This window comes from Chiloscyllium plagiosum, chromosome 8, assembly GCF_004010195.1.
Source record: "Chiloscyllium plagiosum isolate BGI_BamShark_2017 chromosome 8, ASM401019v2, whole genome shotgun sequence".
In the NCBI taxonomy this organism is placed as follows: domain Eukaryota; kingdom Metazoa; phylum Chordata; class Chondrichthyes; order Orectolobiformes; family Hemiscylliidae; genus Chiloscyllium; species Chiloscyllium plagiosum.
The window spans coordinates 22,622,195-22,647,745 of NC_057717.1; positions in this window are offsets into that span (position 1 = coordinate 22,622,195).

Genomic DNA, 25,551 nt, shown 5'->3' on the forward strand with positions numbered 1-25,551 from the left:
ATTGATGCAGTCTTTGTGTTCCTGTTTGTTAGCATGCATGCTAGCTTTTTGATTTCCTTATCAGTTTCATGGCCCTCCTTTTCTGGATTATAAATTTCTGATATTTTTCAAGTTTCAAGAATGTCTGGATTTCTTCTGAAGTCACTTCTTATGATTAATATAATCTTTAATTTGTTATGTTAACCATCATGAAGTCACTTTCTTACTCTTGGGTAATTTACCATAAAGAAACCGAATTTTGTTTCAGACTTTGCAGTATTTTGATAAACCATATACATCCAAGAACATTTCAAGAAGAGGAAAAATAGATTGCGGGTGGCTGGCTAACACTTTTACATCAGCGCTGGCCATGTGTAAGGACCCAAATGACTGAAGGACAGGGAATGCTGTGCCCTTATTCAAAAAGGGCTACAAAGAAAATCCTGGGAACTATAGGCCAGTAAACCGGACATCTGTGGGTAAGGTAGATGAGAAGATTCTGGGATAAGATAAACATATGTTTGGAAAGGCATGATGTGACAAGGAACAGTCAGCATGGCTTTGTGTATGGGAGATCATGGTTGACTAATTTATTAGAGTTCTTTGATGAAGTGAACAGCAACGTTGACGAGAGCAGGGTGGTATACATAGTCCAATTGATTTTAGTCAGGCCTTCAATAAGGATTCACGGGATACGCTGCTCTGGAATGTTAGATTGCATGGAATTGAGTGGGAACATGGCAAAGTAGGTACAAAATTGTCTTGATGGTAGGAAGCAGAAAGTAATAATGGAAGGATGCTTGTCAGACTGGAGGCCTGCCACTAGTGGAGTGCCTCGGTGGTCGGGGTTGGGACCATTACTGTTTGTTTTATGTATAATGACTTAGTTTAGAATGTACAAGGCATGATTATTATGATTGCAGTTGACACTAAATAACGTGGTCTCATGGGCAGTGAGGTTGTCAGAAATTTCAGCTGGACCATGATCATTTGGGACGTGGGCCAAGAAATGGCAAATGGAAGTTAATGTGGATAAATGTGAGTTCTTGCATTTTACAAAGTCAATTTAAGGTCGAAGTTTAATGGTGAATGGTTGGGCTTTAAGGGTTGCCGTGGAATAGACGGACCCTGGAATTCATGTGCACGGTTCTCTGAAAGTTGCTTCAGAGATAGACAGGGCAGTGAAGAAGGCTTTTGGTACACTGGCCTTCATTAGTCAGGGCATTGAATATCGAAGTTGGGGAGTTATGTTGCAGTTATACAGGATTTTGGTGAGGCCATACTTGCAGCGTTATGTTCAGTTTTGTTCACTTTGCTCTAGGAAGGATGTTATTAAACTGGAAAGAGTGCACAAGAAAATTTACATGGATGTTGCCAAAGACTCTATGGTCTGGATTTTAAGGAGAGGTTGTATAAGCTAGGAATTTTTAACTTTAGAGTGTATGAGAATAATGGGGAAGCTGATAGAAGTATATAAGGTCATGGGAGCCATGAACAGAGTGAATACGCTAAATCTTTTTTTTTTTCCCAGGGTTGGGCAATCCCGGACTAGAGGGCATCAGTCTAAGGTCAGAGGAAAAAGAATAAAAAGGAACCTGAGGAGCATTTTTTTTTTACACACAGGGTGGTACGGATATGGAATGAGCTGACAGTGGAAATGTTTGAGGTGCGTACATTACCAACATTTAACAGACATTTGGACAAATACTTGGATAGGAAAGGATTAGAAGGATACTGGGTAATAGCAGGGAAATGGAATTAGCGTGAATGGATATTTTGTTCGGAATGGACCACTTTGGGCCAAAGGGAATATTTTTGTGTTGTAGGACTCTATGACTTGAACAACCATTGCTTGTATCTCACTGAATGTTATATTGTACTTTTCCAATTCACTGGAACTAACTTGACCCTCTAGCCTCCAGGCTTCCACGATGTTTGACAGTGATGTTCAAAATTTCTATATTGCATGCAGACGGTATGTAAAATGCAACATATTAATGTCACAATTCCTCAAAGCTGCTTCAGCGCAAGGTTATTAATTAGTTCTGCCGACTGCACAACACGAAATCCGAAATAACCTGCTCTCTTTTTTGGTTCACAACATACTCTCCAACAACCTGATATACACTTATGGAATTTATTTTTCACAACCTGAGCAGTCATTCAGTTAACGCAGTTTCGATGCAACTTGAGACCATCTAGTATTACTGCAGCACCCACGATTGTTTGTTACTCATTCACAGGATGAGGGCGTCGCTGGATAACCAGTATTTATTGTCCATGCCAGAGAGCATTTTAGAGTCAACAGTGTTGCCTTGGTCTGGAGTCACAAGCAGACCACACCAGGGAAGGACAGCGGTTTCCTTCCCTAAAGGACATTAGTGAACCGGATGAGTTTTTCCAACGTTCGATAATAGGTTACTGGTCACCATAAACCCTTGATTCCAGATACTTATTGAATTCACATTCCACCAGCAGTCATGGCAGGATTCGAACTCGGGTATTCAGAACAGTCCCTGGGTCTCTGGGCTAAGATACCAGCAATAATATCACAATGTCGTTGCTATCCCATGCATATACTTGCATATCCAATTTCCAGAGCATATGATGCAAAGTATTTGCGCCACAGTTTTAGTCTCGATATATAACACACCAATGTTTGCTTCTCCTTGCTATTTGTAAGATCCACCCAAACTGATTCTATGGAATCTGAGGGACAGGGTCTGTGACGTTATTAGCGATAGACCTGGACAGGATGTTTAGGGAGGCTCATCTCGACGTTTAGATGATCTGAAGAATTGGTCAGCAATACAGGACAAGTGTCAATATCCTCCCCGCTCTGCCAGGATAACAGTCATCGTATTCTCTCTGCTCCCTCACACTCAATGCATATCTGTTATAACACATATGCCTGAACAAAGCTCACACTGTATCTCCAAATAAGGCTCAGGCACGACCACTCTCACTACTACATTCAGCACCTTCCCTCCCCCACTTTTTCTGTCACTGACGCAAGAAAACCTGCACACTAATAACACGGCATGGATACAACACTGTGGTCAGACTCCCTCCGGACGCCTCACCTTCGACCCCTCCAGCACTAACAGCAGGGACACCCACTCCCACCCTCATTCCTTCCCCTCCCTTTCTCCTATTCCAGGAGAAAAAGCCTGGAATAGAACAGAAAGGGCCAAGCCGGGTGGTGGAATGCCCGATATCCGTTCCCTCATCCCCTTACCCCGACATGTAGGAAGGATCCTGGAAAGAGCCGGAGAGCACCAGGAGACCTTGTGTGGAGATTCTGAAACATCCACGTCCCACCAACCGAGTAAGGAGCAATGTTCCGTAAAGAGCAAAGACCCAGACACTAGTGGCATTAAGACACAAATAAATAAGTTGTTGATTTCTAAGGAGATCAAGGATTCTAGGGAGAAGGTAGGAGAATAATGTTGAGGAACATATAAGAAATGATTGAATGGCATGTCAGACTTGATGGGCCAAATTGCCTAATTCTGTTTCTTTATTTAATGATTGTGTGGTGTTATGCTATCAGGTATTGTCTTCCTGAGACAGCAGCACAGGCTCGGTTTGATACATATTTGATTGGAAAGTGGCAGTGGTAATGTGAGGCAGATTTGGAGGGCGGAATGATTTATGCCTATTCTTAGTTATTGTATCCTTATATCCGAAAAAGGGGAGTATTTCGATGAGAGGTTAACACCGTTTAAAATAATTGGTCCCACAATGAAATAAGGATGTCCCTTTCCCTTTAGTGTTGTGCTACCTGTGGTGTCCTCATCATTAGGGATCAGTGAAGAATCGGTTATTGAAGATATTCAAGGCTGAGCTCCACTGATCTTTGCTGGATAGGGGAGTCAATGTTTATTGGGAACAGACAGGAGTCGGATGGTCAGACACAATCGGACCAGCCATGAGCATTATGAATGGTGCAGCCGAATGGTCAACTGCTGCCCCTATCCCATGTGTTGTTCCTTCAATCCAGCCCTCGATGCTATTACAGAGATATTCTGTTGCCCCTACCTTAAGTGTTGTTTCCTCAATCCAATCCTCGAGTCTGTCACACCGTAGGGGACCAACTGATTCAGCCACACAGGATCGTTACAATGAGTTGGGAGGAGACCATTCTTCCCCTCGAAGGAGTTACACAGGAACATAGAATGGAGTAAAGCAGCTCGTTGAGCACATTACACAGCCCAGGAGGAGGCTATTCAACCCACCTGAACTGCTGCAGAGGACCAGGGATTGCTGTCGCGAACAGAAAATAGACAGTAGAGATAAATGCATATTTTTTTTACAAAACTGTAACTACTTTTGCCTCAGAGATCACTGTAGGGTCATCATTGATCAATAATCTATGTCAAATGTCTGGATGAAGGGACTGAATGGATCAAAGCTGAATTACTTTATACACCAATGTGATCGTTCAATATATCTTAAAATGGAGGTAGTGAATCTGCATTGTGATATAGACAGGGAAGGTTTTTGAGCAAACCTTACAAACCTTCAGCATAAATAATATAACTTGAGTTGTCTATTGTGGTAGGAAGGATAGAACAGCAGGAAACAATTTAAATGGAGAGAGATCACAGAACTCTGTGATGCAGATGTTTTTCATATTCCTGGTACACGAATGATATGAAGTCTGTCTGCAGATGTAGAAAGTGATTTTGGATGTTAATTGGAATTATGCTGTTTGTGGCAACGGGTATTGGGCTTAATAAGGAATGTTTTACTGCATCTGTACAAGGCATTGTTGAGACCACATCAGATACACTGGGTGCAGTTTTGATCCTCTAAACTAAAAAAAAGCATATAATTCCTTTCAAAGATGTTCAAAGATGCTTCCCTTTACTCATTCCTGAAATTAAGGCCTTTTGTTATCGGGGATTTGTCTGCTAAGGTCTTAGATGAGAAATCTTATTGAAGCACGATTTTCCAAAAAGTGTTTCAGCTGGATGCATATTTTCTCTTTTTATGAATACTAAAGTTGGAGAAGTTTTTTTTATGAATGTGATGTGTTGATATAAAATATTATGAAGATATCAACCCATTTACAAAAAAATTACGAAGACACATATAAAGGTGTCATCAAATTATAAACCGAATTTTTTTTTGGCGAATGAAAGGCAATGTGCACAACAACAGCATTGATGCTGCACACAGCATACATTCTAGAGAATGTTCATGGAGAGTGCACATGGTCCAGTTTGGTGTTCAGTTGACATTACAGTATTTTTCCACACAGAGAGGGAGAAAAATATTACCTGCCTCTAAAACAGCAGCCAATTGGTCTCTCTATCCTACTTTGATATGCCTGAAAATGAGGTGGAAGAACAGAAAATCCCTGAGTCATCTTTACCACTCGTGGATGATTCCTGGTGAGAATTCAGTGGAATCTCTCCACTGCCCGAAGCAAAGGGAATTCGGCCAAATCCAACTGTTCCGGGGAAAATCGCATTCCAAGACATTGGTGTGAGCAGAATAGCTTCAAAGGCAGAAAAATATTTGGGACACTCGATCATTTTATTATTCGTTCAGAGTTCAAATTTCTGTGTTGCACATTTTTGTAGAAAATTACCCAGTCTGATACTTATTTCATTGACCACAGTACTCAACTGGTTACATTTAAAATTTTCTTTCATCAGTAGAGGAATGGGAAAAGACATCAGTGACCCTCCAACATTGTTCAGTACACGGTCAAGAGCTGTTAAAGTTTGTGATGACTGGATATTTCCATTTATTCAAAATTGTGTATGTTAAACTTTTGATCGACAACTGAGAGTAGTAAAATGGCACACAGACAAAAATCTGCTGCTGAAACCATAATCTAATCATGGCGCGTGGTGGAGCAGTGACACAGTGTCTGATGACCCACTCTTGCTCCACAGTCCCATGTTACTATGTCGCATTCAATCCATCACAGCTCCTGCACAGGAGCAGATGGAGGCCACTTGCTCCAAATTCCTGGTCCACAGTAATACAGGATCTCATTCAATACCTCCAGACTGTCACACACGTGCCTCCCCTCTGCAACTTGTGCTTCATTTGTTGGTAATTGTCTACAGCAAGAATCATTATGAATGAATCCCCCTAGCCTCACCCAGGGATGATTCAAATCTGCTTTGCTCTTTCTGATTGCAACATTCAATAACAGAACGTCGAGGAACATTACAACCATTAACTTTGTAATGACAGAAAATATGAACAGGATCAGGTAATTCGGACTGTCAAGCCATTGCATACGATCATGGCTGATCTACTGTTAGCATTAACTCATCTTTAATACCCAATCCTTCACATCCGCCAGCTCTCCGACAGGTCAAGTATCCATCTACCTTCTCTTTAAAGACTTTAGTGATCTAGCTCCCTTAATTCCCTAGCCCAGATAATTCCTGACATTGATTAAACTCTGTGAGAGGAAAACACTCCCAAACAGACACCGTCACCTATTGATATGATCAAGAAGTGAACACAGGGGCTCAGGAAAGAGTGAATGGCCTTAATATCAAGGCAGTATTTGACTGAGGATGTCATCGGGACCACCTACGTATTTGAACTTAATGGGAATCAGCTGTACCCACCCCATTGATTGAGGTCTCTCAGAGCACAAAGGAAGATGTTATTTGGCTGTGGCTACCAATCCTCTCAGCCCCAGGACATCTCTTCAGGGGATCCTCAGGTTAACTTCCTCAGCACAAACATTTTCAACTCTTTGTCAATGTCTACGCACTCGCAGCGCCCCCCGTCCATCATAAGATCAGTAGAGGGGTGATCACTGAAGATCACAAAATATTCAGAACATTTTGTCACCCCTCAGCTCCTGAACCAGTCTCTCTGTCTATGTGCAGCAAGATGTGGACAGCATTCAGGTTTGTGCTGTTACAGTGTCGTTAACATTCACGTAACAGCACGGCCAGACACTGCACATTTCCACAGTTAAAAGAGGCGCTCGTTCAACATCTCAAGCTGTGCACATGGATTTGTGGAAGTCATTCAGCCCATAAAAAATGAGTGAACAAGAAGACGGACAGCCCATTCAATCCTCCTGCCTGTTCCACAGGAAGAGGAGGGGTCTGGTCAGTAAATTGAGTTGTTAAACAGGAACAGACAGAGCCCAATCAGACCCTTGAACCTGTTCCATGGGACCAGGAGGAGGCCATTCAGCCCCTCGAGATTCTTACATAGGAACATGTGGGTGTTATTGATGCTCCAACGTGAAAAACCAATGGAGCAGAGAATGCACTCATAGACGGCTCACGATGTTCCTCGTGGCTTCATTGCCTGTGGGACACATGATACTGTAAGATGTTTTGCTGGCATTGAGGAAGGAAACCAAGTGTTTTGTGTCAAGTCTCAAAGAGGCATCTTGCATCTCCGAGAAGATAGACCCCTGTTCTCCATGGAGGTCAGAAGCTGATGGAAATACTTAACTGTGTTAGTATGAAAGTATTGTGGCTGCTGTCGCGATTGTGGATAACGTGAAGTTCTATGCAGGATCACACCCCAAATGTACTGTGTTAACTTGGGGAGCGTTTAGTTAAAGACCGATCCTCGCGCTCTCTCTCTCTCTCTCTCAATCGAAATGGGGAGTGGCGTGGGGTGAGAGGGACGTTCCCAGAGGCTTTTAAACTATCGAGAATCATGTAAACCTAGTAATAAACAAGCCATGGAATTTATCACCGTATCAGTGTCTGTTTGGAATATAATGTGTGATTGTCCATCCCGTTAAGGTTCAATACAGTCACCGCTTATTCATTCAAAGTGCTACAGATTAATCCTCATGCACAACCGATGGTACGATCATCCCTACAATTAGTCTGGTGAAACTCCTTTACACCCTTTCTGCCAAGAGGATTATTCCTTATAAAGGAAAGAAAATCTGCCCACAATACCCCAAATACTATCTCAGCAAAACTCTCAGGGTTGATCACAATAATTCTGTTCCCTCATTTAGCTGTCTCAGCTTCTTTCCTGTTCCGTAAGAAGCCATTCCTTCTCTCTACACTGAAAATGATGTGGAATTTAGAAGATCCTTACATCTGTACGTCAGCATCAATAAAGTCATCACCAGAAGTGAATACGGAGATGAATATCACCCTCGGGAATATGGAGATGGATATCATACTCGGAGGGAGACTCAATCAGAAAGAATTCACTCGAAACAGGGAATGGTCACCTTCCTGAATGGAAATGACTTGAAGGAACATGGAAATCAGGCAGAGGAAGGGAGCTATCTTTTCTTTTGTTCTGCTCTCACGGGATGTGTGTAGCCCTGGTCAGGCCAGCATGTTATGCTTTTCCACAGGACAGTAAAGAGTAAAACACATTGCTGTTAGTTTAGTTAAACAGAGACTTGACCTTGGAACGATGCCTTTGCCTTCTCTACAGGACATGAGTCAAGCAGATAGGCTTCTATTTAAAACAAGTGGTGATGATTTCATTTGCATTTCATCAAGTTCCTTCATGAGACATCAAAAGATTATTATTCGCTGCCTCTCAATTATCATTCAATGACTTGAACACCATGCACTGTCTGCCCATCTGACAGATTCTGTGCAGAGAACAAACTAACCATCTCAAGTGCAAATATTTTGTGACGGAAGCACAGTTAGAAGGGAGTTTAAACGGTTATATCTGGACTGAGTAAAGGCACAGCGATGGATTATTCATCAGTTGCACTGAAGCTGAGAAGGAGACTGAAATATCCTGATAGTTGTCCTGTACAGGATTGGTGAGTGGGGACAATATGTAGAAATGTAAATCTGAATGGAGATAAAAGTTCTTGGAGTTTGAGAACAATCTGTTTTCTCCTCGGGTATTGTTGAGTGAGTTGTGAATAGTAATTTGCTAGTTATAATTTGCAAGGAATACAATTTTTGACGGATCTGAAAATGTTGACTTTCAACTTCTAAAATTTAAATATGAACAGCAATGCAGTTCATCTCAGTTTAATGGTCGGATGGAATGACATACCACGAACACCAATAGAGCGAGGATGGAATAGTAACCACCTTGTATAATGCAAAGGATATCTTCGATCCGTGATGCTAATGATATCCAAGGCTGAGAAAGATAGGAAACACCCAAGGATAAAGTCATGTCTGTTATTGTAATATCCAAGTCTAGTGTTCTCAGATGCTGATCCATTATTGGAACATTCCAGTCTATTGTTCTCAAAGTCTGATCTCTCCTCCCCCGTCTCTCGAGCTGCTGTTCCCCGTTAGTGCTGTCCGTGATGCTCCCGCCCATACTATGGGATAACACATTGAACCGAGTCTCTAATTAATAGAAGAAGCAAACCCTCCAGTGACACATTTCGGATCCACGGAGACTGACATCAATCACAGTCACTGAACAAATAGCTCCAGCCAACACCGTTCATCTCAATACTGTTTTAGTAAAATTCAAAACAATGATTAAAATTTTGACATTCTAGATGGGGTCTGCAAGGGTGACTCAAGGAGGAAATGTTGAGGCTAGTAGATCAATTGTGTGTAACCATTCAATCTGCCTTGGGTATTGGAGTAACGCTGGAAGTTTATCAGAATGTAAACATGCTTCTCTATTTATAAATGAAAACATACATTCTGCAACTACTGACCAAGCATTATAATTTCAATAAAACATTGAGAAAATTGTTATAGTTCATGATCTGAGGGGAAGGTGTGCCTGAGAAACGTAGGGTTATAACAGACAAATGGCATGGATAACAGAGAATTGTACTTGACAAGTAGAATTCAGATTGTTATTCCAGGATCAGCGAGGGCAGATGAGGGCTGTATTATTGATGTTATCGATGTTAACGAATTGTGATGAAGTGTCATTTACTGGACTTCAATTACAGTGTAATTATGGCATTGTGGAGGAGACAGAAAACAGAGAGAATTGGAGGACATGCAGTTCAGACTGGAGGGAGGGCCAATAATATTCCCCAGTCATCAGTATTGGAATGTTAATCTTTATAACTCATATGAAGAACAAATTCAAGGATATATTTAAAGTTAGGAATGAGGACTAAAATCTGCTTTTGAACACAAAATACAGGGACAAAATTATTTTCTCTCCATACTAAATTATGGAAAGTACAAAGCGATAAGATAGTTAAAATACACTCACGATATTGAGCTACATAAATTGAAATGTGCAATACAAAACCATGGAAGAGGTGTGCAATCTTTCTCAATCATTATCTGACGCGCAGCTGAGCTGCTGATTTCCCCTCTGTCATGATCCACCTCACTGAGTTGCTCTGGCGCAGTATCACAGTAGCGAGGGCGGTTTACAGTTTCTGCTGCTGTTCACATAGTCTATTTAAATTAATCCACCTTCTGCCTGTAGAAATATCACTTGGCCATTTGGACTCTCTTTAAGTGTCAGCAACTCAGCACTGTGATATTATTGGCGATAAATAATCTGAGACAACAGCTAGTATCAACACAGTGCTCACAGGGTATGGCACAAGACAAAGGCCATGCAGTCCGTGAGAATCTCTAAATAAAACTTCACTTTTCTGTCTTTTCCTGTCTCTCATCCCTCATGGTGTCTTCTCATCTATCCAACTCACCCTCGTTTAACACCCCTCCAATCACTCCCTGTTTCCAAATTGTGCAGTTGTATAGCTTGATGTGCGGCCATTTTGGATAAATTGGTAGAGCAGGGACAGGAATGATTGTTGTAGGTTCTGGGGTTTAGATCCTTCATCAAGAACAAGGAAGGTACTAAAAGGGGGGAGGGTGGTATTGTATTAAGGTGGCAGCATGGATGGTTGATGAGGACTCTTCCACTGAGATCGTATGGAAAGGGGTTAGAAACAGAAAAAGAGAGATCACCCTGCTGAGAGTTCTTTATCGACCGCTGAAACGTTCCAGAGATGTAGGGGAAAGGATTACAAAGATAATACTGGATAGGATCGTAAGTAACAGATTAATGGTTATGAAGGATTTCAACTTTCCAAATATTGACCGGAACCGCTACAGTTGAAGTACTTTATACAGATCAGTTTTTGTCAAATGTGTGTAGAATAGTTTCCTGACACAGTATGTAGATAGGCCAACAAAGGATGAGACCAATTTGATTTGTTATTGGTAATAAACTAGAACAGATGTTTCATTTGGAGGTAGGTGAACACTTTGGTTATAGTGATCACAATTCAATTATGTTAACTTTCGCGATGGAAAGAGACATGACAGGTTAATGCAGGGAACTTACCAAAGGATATTCCTCAAATCTGGATTTGACATGAGAAGACAATGGTTTCCTTAATCCTCAGCTCAGATCAAAAGAGAGATCAAAGATACACTTCGATTTTTAGCAAAAACACAATATTTCTATATGTTCTGTGTTGCAACGATCATACACAACGTAATCAGTGACCCCTCTAGACCCCTTCTTCAGAACTAGTCTTGTAAAACATCTGATCAATGATGGACACGCGCATGGACAACCCTAGGTTGTTATTTATTTCCAATGTTTAACTACTTTGTTATCGCTAAACCTTGGGATCTTTCTATGTTGCAATCCAAAGTAGTGGGTGTGCTTTTGTTAGTCATAACCATCATTTTTTTATCTTGACGGATGGCATTACTTCTATTCTCCATTGGGCAGGCTATCTCTTACAAATTTCATTGCCATGTTTTACATTAAAAAGTTGATTATGTTACAAAATTCATATTATTATTATTATTATTATTATTATTATTATTATTATTATTATTATTATTATTATTATTTCTATTGTTAACTTTTTAAAAAAAATATGCCAGGCATCTCTTTAAGGTTTTCGAATTACGTTGAAATCTGTCTCCGTGATTATTTACCAAATCTTTAACGAGAACTTATTACTATTGTAAATAGTTTCAAAGGCACAGCGAGCTTCGTAAAGATAATTTGAGTTGCTGGTTTTGTGGCTGAACACATCCTTAAAGAGATCAGAATAAGTTACCTTTTGTAGTGATTCTTCAATGTTTTTTCTGCTGCAATTTCATTATTTCATCCGTGTTTTGTTACAAATCATCAATTTAATAAAAAAAGAACTGTCTTTATCACTATGTTAGCATGTTTCAGAATCTTGCGAATCAGTTTATTCTTTGTTTTGCCTTGGAATAATTCCCTTTTCAAAAGCCCTTTCTTCACTTATGCTGAAACAATCTATTTTAAATTCTGGCTATTTTGTAGCTGTTCAAAAACAGACAGTTGAAGTAGACTTTTAAATTTCGGCTACTCCATGTCTCTAAAAAAATAGGCAGCTCCACCACCCACTATGAACTGCCAGAACTGTGTATAAACAAAGAGTTTCACTCTACTTAGCTACATGCGACAATAAATCCTATCAAATCAAATTAAACCAAATAATATGATAGAGAGGGGTGAAATTTTCACAAGGTCAACAGATCCACATTGAAGCTCTGCAGCCTGCCGCATTCAGCCAAACATCATGATTGACGATTCAATGACTCACTGGTGGAGTGGTCTGCACAATTATCTCAATCATATCAATGGATCAGCTTTGCACATCAGTGTACAAAACAAGTAAATGGCATCTGTGCCATCCTCAGCCAGGAATGTTGAGTCGATGATCCAACTCACCCTCATCATGATGCCCACAGAATCACAGATCACTCTTCAACCGATTCGATTCGCTGCACGTGACATGAAGAAACAACTGAAGACAGTAGATACGCAAAGGCAATAGACCCTGAGACCATTCCTGCGATAGGACTGAAGACGTGCTGCACAACAAGCCGTGTCCCTGGGAAATCTATATCATTCCAACTCCAACTCTGACATTTCCCTGGCAATGTAGAAAATTACACAGCTATGTCCGGTCCACGAAGAGGGGAATAATTACAATCTGACCAGCTACAACTCCCTCAGTCTCGTCACGATAGCCGAACTGGTGTGAATTATTTTTGACAGAGCTGTCAAGCAACACAGAAATAACCTGCTCAGTGTGGTTTCCGATAGGTCCCCATGTCGATATGGTGCTGTTGTGGAATGTCATTGGATTACTAATCCAGACCAGGCTAATGGTCTGGCAGCTGGGGAAAGTTAAAAGCAATTAATTAAATATCGAGATTCCTAATCTGGTGTCAGTAACAGTGACCTTGAAGCCAATGTCGATTGTACACACCAATATGTTTCCCCAGTGTACTTTCAGGAAACAAATCTCCTGTGCTTTCTGGCCTAAAAGTGACTCCAGACAAACAGACATGTGATAAACCCTTCAAAGGTTTCTGAAACAGTCAAGCAAGTTATTGTATTGTATCAAACTGCTCCGAGGTCTTAAAGGACAAACCCGGACAGAACACACAGCACTCGCCTCGGTATCGGAAAAGGGAATGGGAAACACAGTCCTATCGACGCTGCAGAGATCTCCTTCCTGACATCTGAGAGTTTGTGACAACATTGACAGAGCTTTCCCACAGACTGCACATTGGGAATGGAGTAGGCCATACAGCACATTCAGCCTCCCCTTTCTCGTTCAGGACTGAAGATCTCCTCCACGCACTTTCCCCACAGACTGTACACCTTGTGACGCTATAAAATAGGAACTGTAGTAGTCCCTTTGGTCTGTCGAGTTTGCAACCCAATTCAATATAATGATCGCTGGTCCTTTATTTCTACACCGTATTCCTGCTCTCTCCCCTATCCGTTAAGTGTCTCGACGTTCTTATTAGTCGTTAGTGCCTTGTCGTCCACTGCCTTACGTGGGAGAGAATTCCCCAGGTTCACCAGTCTGAGTGCAGACATTTATTCTCATCTCAATGAAGTGTGACCTGCCTGTACCTAATACTTTGGCCCATTGTTTTAGACGTCCCAGCCAGGGAAATTATCATCCCTGCTTCCTATCTGTCTCGCCCTGTCAGTGTTTTATATTTCTCACTGAGATCTCCACTCATTTTCCTAAAGTCCATGAAATACAGGCTCAGTTCCCCAAACTCTGGTCCCACGACAAGCCTGTCATCCCAGAGATCAGTCTGGTCATTCTTTTCTGCAACTTCCAATGTCAGGCAATTCCTTTATAGGTAAGGAGACCAAAACTGCACACAACACTGCACAATGTTTGTGATGGGATCTCACCAAGGCCCTGTTCAGGTGCAGTAAGACACACTTACTCCTGGAATCAAATCCTTCTGTAATGAAGGTCAACACATCATTTATCTTCCTAATTGCTTTCTGCTCCTGCAGTATTGCTTTCAGTGACTGGTGTATAGGGAGATCCCAGATCCTTTTCAATATTACAGCTCCCCACTTGGTGCGTCTGTGTACACTGGTTTGTGTGCCAATGTATTTCCAGTACTGGCTTCTGTCTTCGGAACTCACTGACCTGCATGGAACGCGGAGGTCTGTCTAAACAATTAACAAAAACGTTTAGTTCCCTTTATAGATCGATATTTCTCAACCACTCCCTTTTCAAATGATAATCTGGCATTCTACTGTTCCCAACAAAGTGGACAATATCACATCTATCCACGAAGCTCTTCATCTGCCACATATTTACTCATTCACTCCATTTGTCTCAATCACCTTGAAGTTTTTTTTTCCACATCCTCCTTACCTTTCAAAATCCTAGTTCCGTCAGCAGACTTGGAAACCTTGCATTTGATTCCCTCAACGAGATGTTTGAGATGTATTGTGAATATCTGGCGCCCCAGCACTTATCATTGCGATGCTGCAGGAGCCTTCCAAATTGAAAATCATCCAATTATTCCTGCTCACTGTTTCGTGTCAGCTCTCCCATTGTGACACCATGTCCATATATTATCCCCTATCCCACGTGCTTTTACTTTGCACACGAGGCTTGGGACTCTATTAAAAGTCTTTCTGAAAATCCAAGTTTAGTGCCTCTATTAGAGAAGGTAATTAGAGAGGGTTACAATCTACAGAAGTTACCATTGTTGTGGAGGGTCTGCCTACTGAGTCAGTATGGCTGGAAATTAGGAACAGTAAGGGAGCAGTCACTTCATTAGGGGTTTACCACAGGCCACCCAAGAGCATCAAGAAGATTGAAGAAATCATAGGTCGGCAGAGTTTGGAAAAGTGTGAATGCAGTAGAGTTGTTATAATGGGTGACTTTAACTTTCCCAATATTGATTGGAAACTCCTTCGAGCAGTTGGTTTGGAAGGAGCTGTTTTTGTAAGGTGTGTTCAAGAGGGTTTCCTAACTCACTGCGTTGACAGACCGACGGGGGGAGAGGCCATTTTGGATTTGGTGCTCCCAATGAGGGCGGGGGGGTAGGTGTCAGAGTTTGTGGTGGGAGAGAATTTTGGTGATAGTGACCACAACTGCCTCACATTCTACATAGCTATGGAGAAGGAGAGAAGCAGGCACAAAGGGAGGATATTTAATTGGGGAAGGGAAATTATGATGCTTTCAGACGTGAGTTTGGAAACATGGATTGGGAGCAATTGTTCCATAGAAAGGGCACTATAGACATGTGGCGACTGTTTAAGGAACAGTTGTTGCGAGTGATGCATAAATGTTTTCCTCTGAGAAAGGCAAATGAAGGGCTAAGATAAAGGAGAGTTGGATGACGAGAACGGGGGAGCTTCTCTTCAAAAGAGAGAAGGCAGCTTATGTAAGGTGGAGGAAGTAAGGGTCTTGCTCAGCTCTATAAGATTGCATTCAGGCGAGGAAGAAGCTCAAACATGGTCTGAGGAGAGCCAGGAGAGGGAAGGAAAAGTCTTGGCAGGAAGGATCAGGGAGTATATAAAGGCATTTTACACGTATGTGAGGAATAAGAGAATGATCAAAGAAAGAATAGGGCCGATCAGGGATAGCATAGAGTGTACATAGTCTGAAGAGGTAGGGGAAGCCCTAAATGAGTTTTTTTGCTTCTGTCTTTACTAAAGAAAAGGACCTTGTAGTGTATGAAACCATTGAGGAGCGGGTAAGCATTGCTGGAACAGATAGAGATTGAGGAAGCTGATGTGCTGAAAATTTTGACAAACATTAAGATTGACAAGTCGTCAGGACCAGACCAGATTTGTCCTCGGCTGCTTTGGGAAGCGAGAAATGTGATTGTTTCGCCACTTGCGAAGATCTTTGCATCCTCTCTCTCCACCGGAGTCGTACCTGAGGACTAGAGGGAGGCAAATGTTATTCCTCTCTTCAAGAAAGGAAATAGAGAAATCCTCAGCAATTACAGACCAGTTAGTCTCTCGTCTGTCGTCTACAAGGTGTTAGAAAGGATTCTGAGGGATAGGATTTATGACCACCTGGAAGAGCATGGCTTGATTAAAGGCAGTCAGCACGGCTTTGTGAGGGGAAGGTCATGCCTCACAAATCTTATTGAGTTCTTTGAAGATGTTACTAGACAGGTTGATGACGGTAGAGCGGTGGATGTTGAGTATTTGGACTTCAGCAAGGCATTTGATAAGGTTGCTAATAATATGCTCGTTCAGAAGGTCATGAAGAATACAGGGAAACTTAGTTGTCTGGATATAGAATTGGCTGGTCGACAGAAGACAGCGAGTGGCAGTGGAAGGGAAGTATTCTGCCTGGAAGTCAGTGGTCAGTGATGTTCCACAGGGCTCTGTTCTTGGGCCTCAATTCTATGTTTTTTTTTATTATTGACTTGGATGAGGAGATTGAAGGATGGGTTAGCAAGTTTGCAGACAGCACAAAGATTGGAGGTGTTGTTGACAGTACAGAGGACTTCTGCAGGATGCAGCGTGACATTGCCAGGATGCAGAAATGGGCTGAGAGGTGGCAGATGGAATTCAACCTGGATAAATGCGAAGTAATGCATTGTGGGAGGTCGAACTTGAAAGCTGAGTACAGGATTAAAGACAGGATTCTTGGCAGTGTGCAGGAATAGCACGATCTTTGTGTGCAGGTAAATAGATCGCTTAAAATTGCTACCTAAGTGGACAGGGTTGTTGCGAATGCATATGGTGTTTTGGCTTTCATTAACAGGGGGATTGAGTTTATGAGCCGTGAGATCTTGTTGCAGCTCTATAAAACGTTGATTAGACCGCACTTGGAATACTGTGTCCAGTTCTGGTTGCCCTATTATAGGAAAGATGTGGATGATTTGGAAAGAGTTCAGAGGTTTACCAGGATGCTGCGTGGAATGTAGGACTTATCTTACGAAGAGAGTTTGACTGAGCTCGGACATTTTTCATTGGAAAAAAGAAGGAAGAGAGGGGACCTAATTGAGGTGTACAAGATAATGAGAGGCATAGATAGAGTTGATATTCATAGACTTTTTACCAGGGCAAAAATTGTAAACACGAGTGGTCATAGTTTTAAGCTGTTTGGCAGAAAGTATAGAGGCGGGTTCTTTACACAGTGAGTTGTGAGAGCGTGGAATGCGTTGCCAGCAGCAGTTGTGGAAGCGAGGTTATTGAGGATATTTAAGAGACTGCTGGACATGCATATGTTCGCAGAAATTTGAGGGTTCGTGTATTAAGTTTACCTTGCATGCGAATCAATGATCGGCACAACATCGCGGGCTGAAGGGCCTGTTCTCTGCTGTACTGTTCTATGTTCTATTGTTTTTCTGTAATTAATCTGCCAGTCTGTTTCTCAAATGTGTTTCCCATTTCATCAATGTGTGTTGATTTTTTTGAAGCCCATTATTTCAGTTCCAATAATTTCTTTAAATTAGTTTATTGACTAATTTCATGCTATTTTCTTTTCTCCTCGGTCTCAGGTTTTATCCTATTGCTGGGGAAGCTTTGTTTATGTTTTGTTTTGCTGCTTTCTCATTCTACTGGAAACTTAGTAGAGTAAAAGGTTATTTAACTAGTACACACTAACGGCTCCAATAATGTAACATCCTATAAACACACTCTTGTCAAAAAAAAAAACAAATTCAGGAATCAGATTGACTCACAGGCATTTCTCCAATCCAGGAGGCAAGAACATCAAAAGACAATTCTGAGAGAAATCTCAGAGAGAGTGTGCAACAGCCGGGAGAGATTTCCAGCCTTCCAACCCTGCTGTAAACCCAACAACAACTGGGGAAAGGTAAAACTAAGAATCCTGGCTCTGTGAGAGTTTGACCATCGCTCCACAGTACCAAGCCGCAGCTGCAAGGACCACAAAGAATGGACTGTATCTACACCGTCTATGACACTGTAGGAGCCTCTCAAAAAGAGCTGCGAGGAGAGAAGAAGGGGTGAAGAGAGGGCTTCCGTGTAGGGTGAGTATTTCATCATAAAAATGGACTGGAGAAATGCCTGTGAGTCAATCTGATTCCTGAATGAGAAAGCAGCAGAGGCTGGGTTTCATACATATTTAAGTGGAAAGGGTCAGTGCATTGTGGGACAGGTTTAGAGTCCAGAATGGGTTATGTTTATTCCTAATTATTCTGTTCTTATGTCTGAAAAGATGTGCTGATTTGATGTTCAATTAACAGTTTTAAAATAACAGGTCCCGCAATGAAATGAGGACGTCCCTTTCTCTTTAGTGTTGTGCTACCCGTGGAGTACTCATCATCAGGGAGCAGTGAAGACTCGGTTTTTGAAGATATTCAAGGCTGAATTCGACTGATCATTGCTGGGCAGGAGAGTAAATGTTTATTGGGAACAGAACGGAGACGGATGGTCAGGCAAACTCGGATCAGCCATGAACATTCTGAATGGTGCAGCCGAATGGCCAGCTGCTGCCCGTCCGCCATGTGTTGTTCCTCAACCCACCCACCCCTCGATTCTGTTGCAGAGATATACTGTTGCCTCACCCCATGTGTTGTCCTCTCAATCCAGCCCTCGATGCTGTTGCAGAGATATACTCCTGCCCCTACCCTGTGTGTTGTTCCCTCAATCCACCCCTCGAGGCACTTACATGGTAGGGGACCACCTCATTTATTCAGACAGGAGGAGACAATTCTACCCATCTAAGGAATTACACAGGAATATAGAATGAAGTATTTAAGCTCGTTGAGTACATTGCACAGCCCAGGAGTAGGCCATTCAATCTGCCTGAACAGCTACACAGGAACAGGGAAGCTGTTGCTAAACGGAAATAGAGAGAAGAGGCAAACGTTTATTTTCAGGCTGCAAAGCTGTAACTGATGGAGTGCCTCAGAAATCACTGTGTGGTCATCAATGTCAACAATCTGCATCAAAGATCTGGAGGAAGGAGAGGGAATGGCTTGAAGCTCAGTTAGCTCGGACACCAAGATAGTCACTCAATGTGTCATCAAATGGAGGTAGTTAGTCTGCAATCAAATATAGGCAGGAAAGTTTAGTAAGAAAAATCTTCAGCAGAAATAACATTAGGTAAGTTGTCTATTTTGGCATGAAGGATGAAACAATGGTAATCATTTTAAATGGATAGAGATTGCAGAACCCTGTGATACAGGGGGTTTCCATGTTCGTGGGACATGAATCGTATGAAGTCAGTCTGCAGATGCAGAAAGTGATTTGGAAGGTAAGTGGAACGATGCTGTTTTTAACAGAGTATTGGGTTTAATCGCTGGAATCTTTTACTGCAACTGTACAGGGCTTTGCTGAGACCACACCTGAGGCACTGTATGCAGTTTTGAACCTCTAAACTAAAATAAAATGATGTCATTCTTTTCGAAGATTTTCAGAGAGGTTTCCCTTTACTCATTCCTCGACTGTCGGCCTTTTGTTCTGGGGGATTATCAGTTTTGATCTTAGCTGAGAAATAGTACTGAACCATCCATGACTTTCTGAAAAATGTATCAGCTGGATGCATATTATCTCTTGTCAGGTAGTATAAAGCTAGAGAATAAATTTAAAGAAAAATATGCATTGATTTAACATGCATGCTATGAAGACACCTACCAATATTTACAAATTACACAGACACATGTAAAGTGAAGACTTCTTTTGCGATTGAAAGGAATGACACACTTGCATATAATCTGTAATCAAGTTTACCAGAGAATGCACCAGGAGAGCACGCATGGTCCAGTTTGGTGGCAGTTGACATCATTGTATGTTTGAACAAAGCAAGGGAGAAAAATGTTCCGTGCCTGAGAAGCAGCAGCCGATTGATCCTTCCCTGTTACTTTGTTCCGCCCAATAGCAAAGTGTAAGTCCATAAATTCCCTGAGTTATCTTTACCACTTGTGAATGATTCCTGGTGAGGATTCATTGCAATCTTTCCACTGCCTGAAACAAAAGGAATTCAGCCAAATCCAACTGTTGCAGAAAGAAATCCCACTACCAGTAGTTTGGGTGAGCAGAATAACTTCAAAATCAGAAGAGCGTTTGGGACACTCTATCAGTTTAACATTTGTTATCAGTTCAACTGTCTATGTCTCACTTTTTTCGAGACAATTAGTTACTCTGAGACCTATATCATTGGCCGCATCACTAAACTATTTAAGATTGGTGAAACCAGTGGAGGAGTGGAACTGGGAAAGGAAACAGTGACCCTCCAACATTAATTGTAACACAAATGAGGAATTCTGAACGGACTGATTAAGTTGAAATTCCCTTCCACCGATGTTTGCGGTGCCTGGATGTTTGCATTCATTCAAAGATGTTTTGGTGACATTTGACAGATAAGTGAATGTACTAAAATGGTATACAGACAGAAAGGTTCTGCCGAGACCACAAACACATCACCCATGATCTTGGTGCATGGTGGAACGGTGACAAAGTGTTTAATATCCCAATCCTGTTGCTTGTCCTATGCCACTCACAGCTCATGAAAGGAGCAGATGGAGGTCACTTGCTCCAAATACCTGGTCCACAGTAACACAGGGTATAATTCATTCCTTTTAGACTGTCACACAAGGTTTAATGTGGGTTGGAAAATGTTGTTTGGGGAAATTGAGGCTGGGGTTGAAAGACACCTTTACAGAGTGTGTCCTCCCTGCAACTTGTGCTTCATTTGTTGGCCAAGATCCCCTGTGAATACAGGCCCCATACCTCACCCTGAGATGACTCACAAAATGTTTTGCTTTCTCTGATTGCAATGTTCAATAACGGAACGTTCAGGAAAAATACAGCCATTAACTTTATAATTACAGAATATGAGGACATAAGGAAGAGGATCAGATAATTTGGATGATCAAGCCGTTGTATACCATCATGGCTGATCAACTGTTGACATTAAATCATTTCTAATGCCCAATTTTTCACCCCTTAGCTCTCTGACAGGTCAGAAATGCATCTACCTCCTCCTTAAATGCGTTCAGTGACTTAGCTCCCATAACTCTCGATCCCAGCTAATTCCTAACAGTCATTACCCTCTGTGAGACCCCCTGCACAGACGCTGTCACCTATTGATTCGATCAAGAGGTGAGCACAGGGGCTCAGTAAAGTGTCAATGTTTTTGATGTCAAGGCGGTATTTGTCTGACGATGGCATCAGGACCACTTACTTAATTGAGATGAATTGGAATCAGGTGTAACCTCCCACTGGCTTGGCTCTTTCAGAGTAAAACAGAAGATGCTTGTAGTCGGTTGCCAACACTGTTCTGGGACATCTCTGCAAGCGTTCCTCAGGTTAGCTTTCTCAGCACAAACATCTTCAGCTGCTCCAAAAATGTCTTTCCCCATCATAAGGTCTGAAGTGTGGATGATTACTGCAGATCACACAACGTTCAGAACATTTTTCTCCCATCATCTCCTGAACCATTCTGTGCTCATGTGCAACGAGACACGGTCAGCATTCCGGTTTGTGCTGTTAAAGTGTTGATAACATTCATGTAACAGCACGGCCCAGACACTGCACATTTCGACAATTGAATGAGGAGCTCATACAGCATCTCAATTTAGTTACACACTGATATGTGGAACCTAATGAGCTTGTGGAAACTACTGAAGAAGAAAAGGGACTGCCCATTTAATCCTCCTGCCTGTTCCACAGAAAGACAAAGGGTCTGGTCAGTCCATCGAGCTGTGAACAGGAACAGAGCCCAATCAGATCCTTAAACCTGTTGCATGTGACCAGGAGGAGGCTATTCAGCCACACGTGATAGTTATACAAGAACAGGAGGGTGTCACTGATACTCCAACATGACAAACCGAGACTGCAGTGATAGAGGGCTCCAAGTTTGTAGAACCTGTGCTACTTGAACTTAGTTTGCTGGCAGTGAGGAGGGAAGCCAAATGACTTGTGCCAAGTCTCAAGGAGGCTTCTTCCATCCCCGAGAAGATACACCCACGTTCTCCATGTAGGTCAGAAACTGCTGGGCAGAGTTAACTCTTTTATAATGAAAGTATTGTGGCTGCTGTGGGGATTACGGATAGCATAACGTTCATTGCAGGATCACACACCAATTGAACTGTATTAATGTTGGAAGAGTTAATTCAAAAGCCTGAGTGTCTCTCTCTCTCTCTCTCTCTTCTCTCTCTCTCTCTCTCTCTCTCTCTTTCTCTCTCTGTCTCAATCGAAATATCGAAATAGGCAGTGGGGGTAGTTTGGTGGAACGTTCTCAGAGGCTCTTAAACTATCGAGAATCATGTAACCCGAGTGAAAAAAAATGCCATGGAGTTTATCACCGTAGCAGTCTCTGTTTAGAACATCATCAGTGATTGTTCATCTCCCTTAATGTTCGATGCATTCACCTCTTATTCATTCACTGAGCTTTATTCACTATTCATGTTGCCATCATCCCAGAGATTAGTCTGGTGAGACTTGAGAGAAAGTCTATCGATGGTCCCCCAAATACTGCCTCAATAACACTCCCAGGATGATCACAATAGTCCCTTTCTCTCACTTAGACATCGCCGTTTCTTTCCTGTGCCATAGAACGCCATTACTTCTCTATGCACTCCGACTGACATGGAATTTATAAGTCCCTTACGTCAGCATCAATAAAGCCAGCACCAGAGATGCATATGGAGATGTGCATCATTTTCGGGGAGAATTTCAATGAGATTGAATGCACCTAAAATAGATGATGATCACCTACCTGAATAGAAATGAGCTTTAGGAATACGGGAAACAGGCAGAGGAAGGGAGATATCTTGACTTTTGTTCTTCTCTCACAGGATGTATGCAGCCCTGGTCAGGGCAGCATGATATGCCAATCTTAAACTGAGTGGCAGGGTCAGTTGTTCCAGAGGGCAGTGAAGAGTAAAACACATTGCTGGGTGTTTGTAGTGTTACAACACAGGATATATTCTCCTTCTTAATTAAAACCAGCAACAGAGAAAAGGTTTATCCCATGCAGTAATCTGTGGTAATCCTAGATTCCAAAACTATTTAAAGTAAAAAAATCACAACTTTATTTCTTAAAGTATGACAGAGAATAATAAATGAAAGACTATTGACAACTGCTTCCTCGAACCTATCTTTTACCTCCCCACCCCCATCACAATACTATTCCAATAAGACTCCTAATTAAGACTTATGAAACAAAACATCTTATCTCAAATCCAGAAAGCTTTCGGCTCTTCTCCATATTCCTGGCTGCTTTTCTTCTTGGGGATTCTACTTCACCAATTACTAATCAATAAAGGTACCTTTAAGAGAGCTATTTTTCCGGCAGTCTTTCCATACTGGTAGCTTGGCAGTTCTCCTCTCAACTGTTCGATTTCCATGGCCTTGTACCCCAAACCATTGGATTGTGTCATTGGCTTTTAAGATTGTCAGTATACTAAATTCCAACTTGATTGGAGATGGGTATTTTGGGGTACAATTTAAACTGTTTGGCTGAATTTGTATTTTGACTCAAGACAATGAGCTAATTGTTCAAACAAATGTTACATTATGTCTATTTTTCAGAACACTTGGTGCCGTAAGGTAGTTTGTACTGGCTTTTAATCCTCTCAAAAGTACAGTACACCCATATGTTCATCACGGAAGTCACACAGAAACGTGACTAGGGAAGCATGACACATTGACATCTGTAAAGAACTTGAGGCAATCAGATGAGCTTTTATATCAAATGATAATGGATGCTTTTAAATTCCAACAATTTCCTTCTTGAGATATCAACACTATTATTCTGCGGCTCTAGCTTATGAGTCAATAGCTTTCCCATCATAAACTGTCTTCCTGTATGTGCAGAGACTGAGTTAAACATCCTCAAGGGCAATTATTTAGTGACGGACATGTGGTTAAAAGGATCTTGAAACTGTTGAACAAAGGCACAAATCATGGTTTATTCAGATGCTGCATTGAGACTGTAGATGAGACTAGAATGTCATAATGATGGTATTGGACAGGATTGGTGAATGTGGAGGACATGGAGATGTAAATCTGTGAAGGACAAACTGGAATATGGAGTTTGACAACAGTCTGGTTCCTTCTCGCATATCAGTGAGCAATTTATAAATAGTCGTTTGATAGTTATATTTCATAAGGAAAGGAATTTTTGTTTGGAACTGAAGGCATTGACTTGCATTTTCCAAAATTTATATCACATGAGCAGTAATTCAGATCCATCGGTTAAGAAATCAAATATTATGACTTACCAGGAACACCAACTATAGCGAGGATTGGATAATAACCACCTTGAATAATCCAAAGGATATCCTGGATCCGTGATGCTAATGATATCCAAGGCTGAGAGAGAAAGTAAAGTCCCGCAAATAAACTCCTGTCCATTGTTGTAACATTCCAGTCTAATGTTCTCAGATTCTGATCTCTCCTTCCCCCTCTCTCGAGCTGCTGATCCCTGTTCGTGCTGTCAGTGATACTCCTACTCATACTTTGAGATAACACATTGCCAGAGCCCATTTATCATTCAACAATGGAAACTCTCCATTGGAATAATTAGAATGCACGGAGATTGACATTAATCACAGTCACTGAACAAATAACTCCAGTTAACCCCTTTCAATTCAGTACTGATTTTATCAAAAATCAAAAGAACGTTTAACATTTACACATTTGGCATGGGGTATGTGGGAATGTCTAAGGGAAGGAATATTGGTGATGGTTGTGTGTAATGGATATGGAAGAAATGCAAAAGGATTGTCCGAACATAAGCAAGATTCTCCGTTTATAAAAGAAAACATAAAGTCTGTAACTACTGATCAGTGATTGTAATGCCAGTGAAACATGGAGATAACTTTTCTAGTCCATAACCTAACAGGAAAATGTGCCGATGACAACATGAGCTATAGCTAACAAATGGTTATGGATATGTTAACAGAGAATATGATGTGACACACAATTCAGATGGTTATTCGAGGATCAGAGAGCGCAGGCGAGGGCCATGACATTAATGTTATCGACGTCAATGAACGGTGACGAAGTACTATTCACTGAATTTCAATTGCATTGCGATTATGATGTTGGGGACATGGTTGCTGAGACTGGAGGGTGAGAACATGATATTTCCCAAACATCAGTATTGGAATGTTGCTCTTTATAAATCATATTAAGATCAAATTACAGGATACATCTCCAAAGAATAATGAGGAGAGCCAATATTAAGCATACAACCAGAAGACATTGGAGCAAATATTTTTCCATTCAGCCCATTGAGCCTGCTCCATCATCTAATGATGGCTGTTAAGCTTCTCAACTCCATTCTCCTGCTTTATACCTGTAACCCTTGATTCTCATAAGAATAATGAACCTATCTGCCTCACTCTTAAATATAGTCAATGACCTTGCCTTGACAGCCTTCTGCAGGGGTGAACTCTGTAGATTCACCACTCTCTGGTT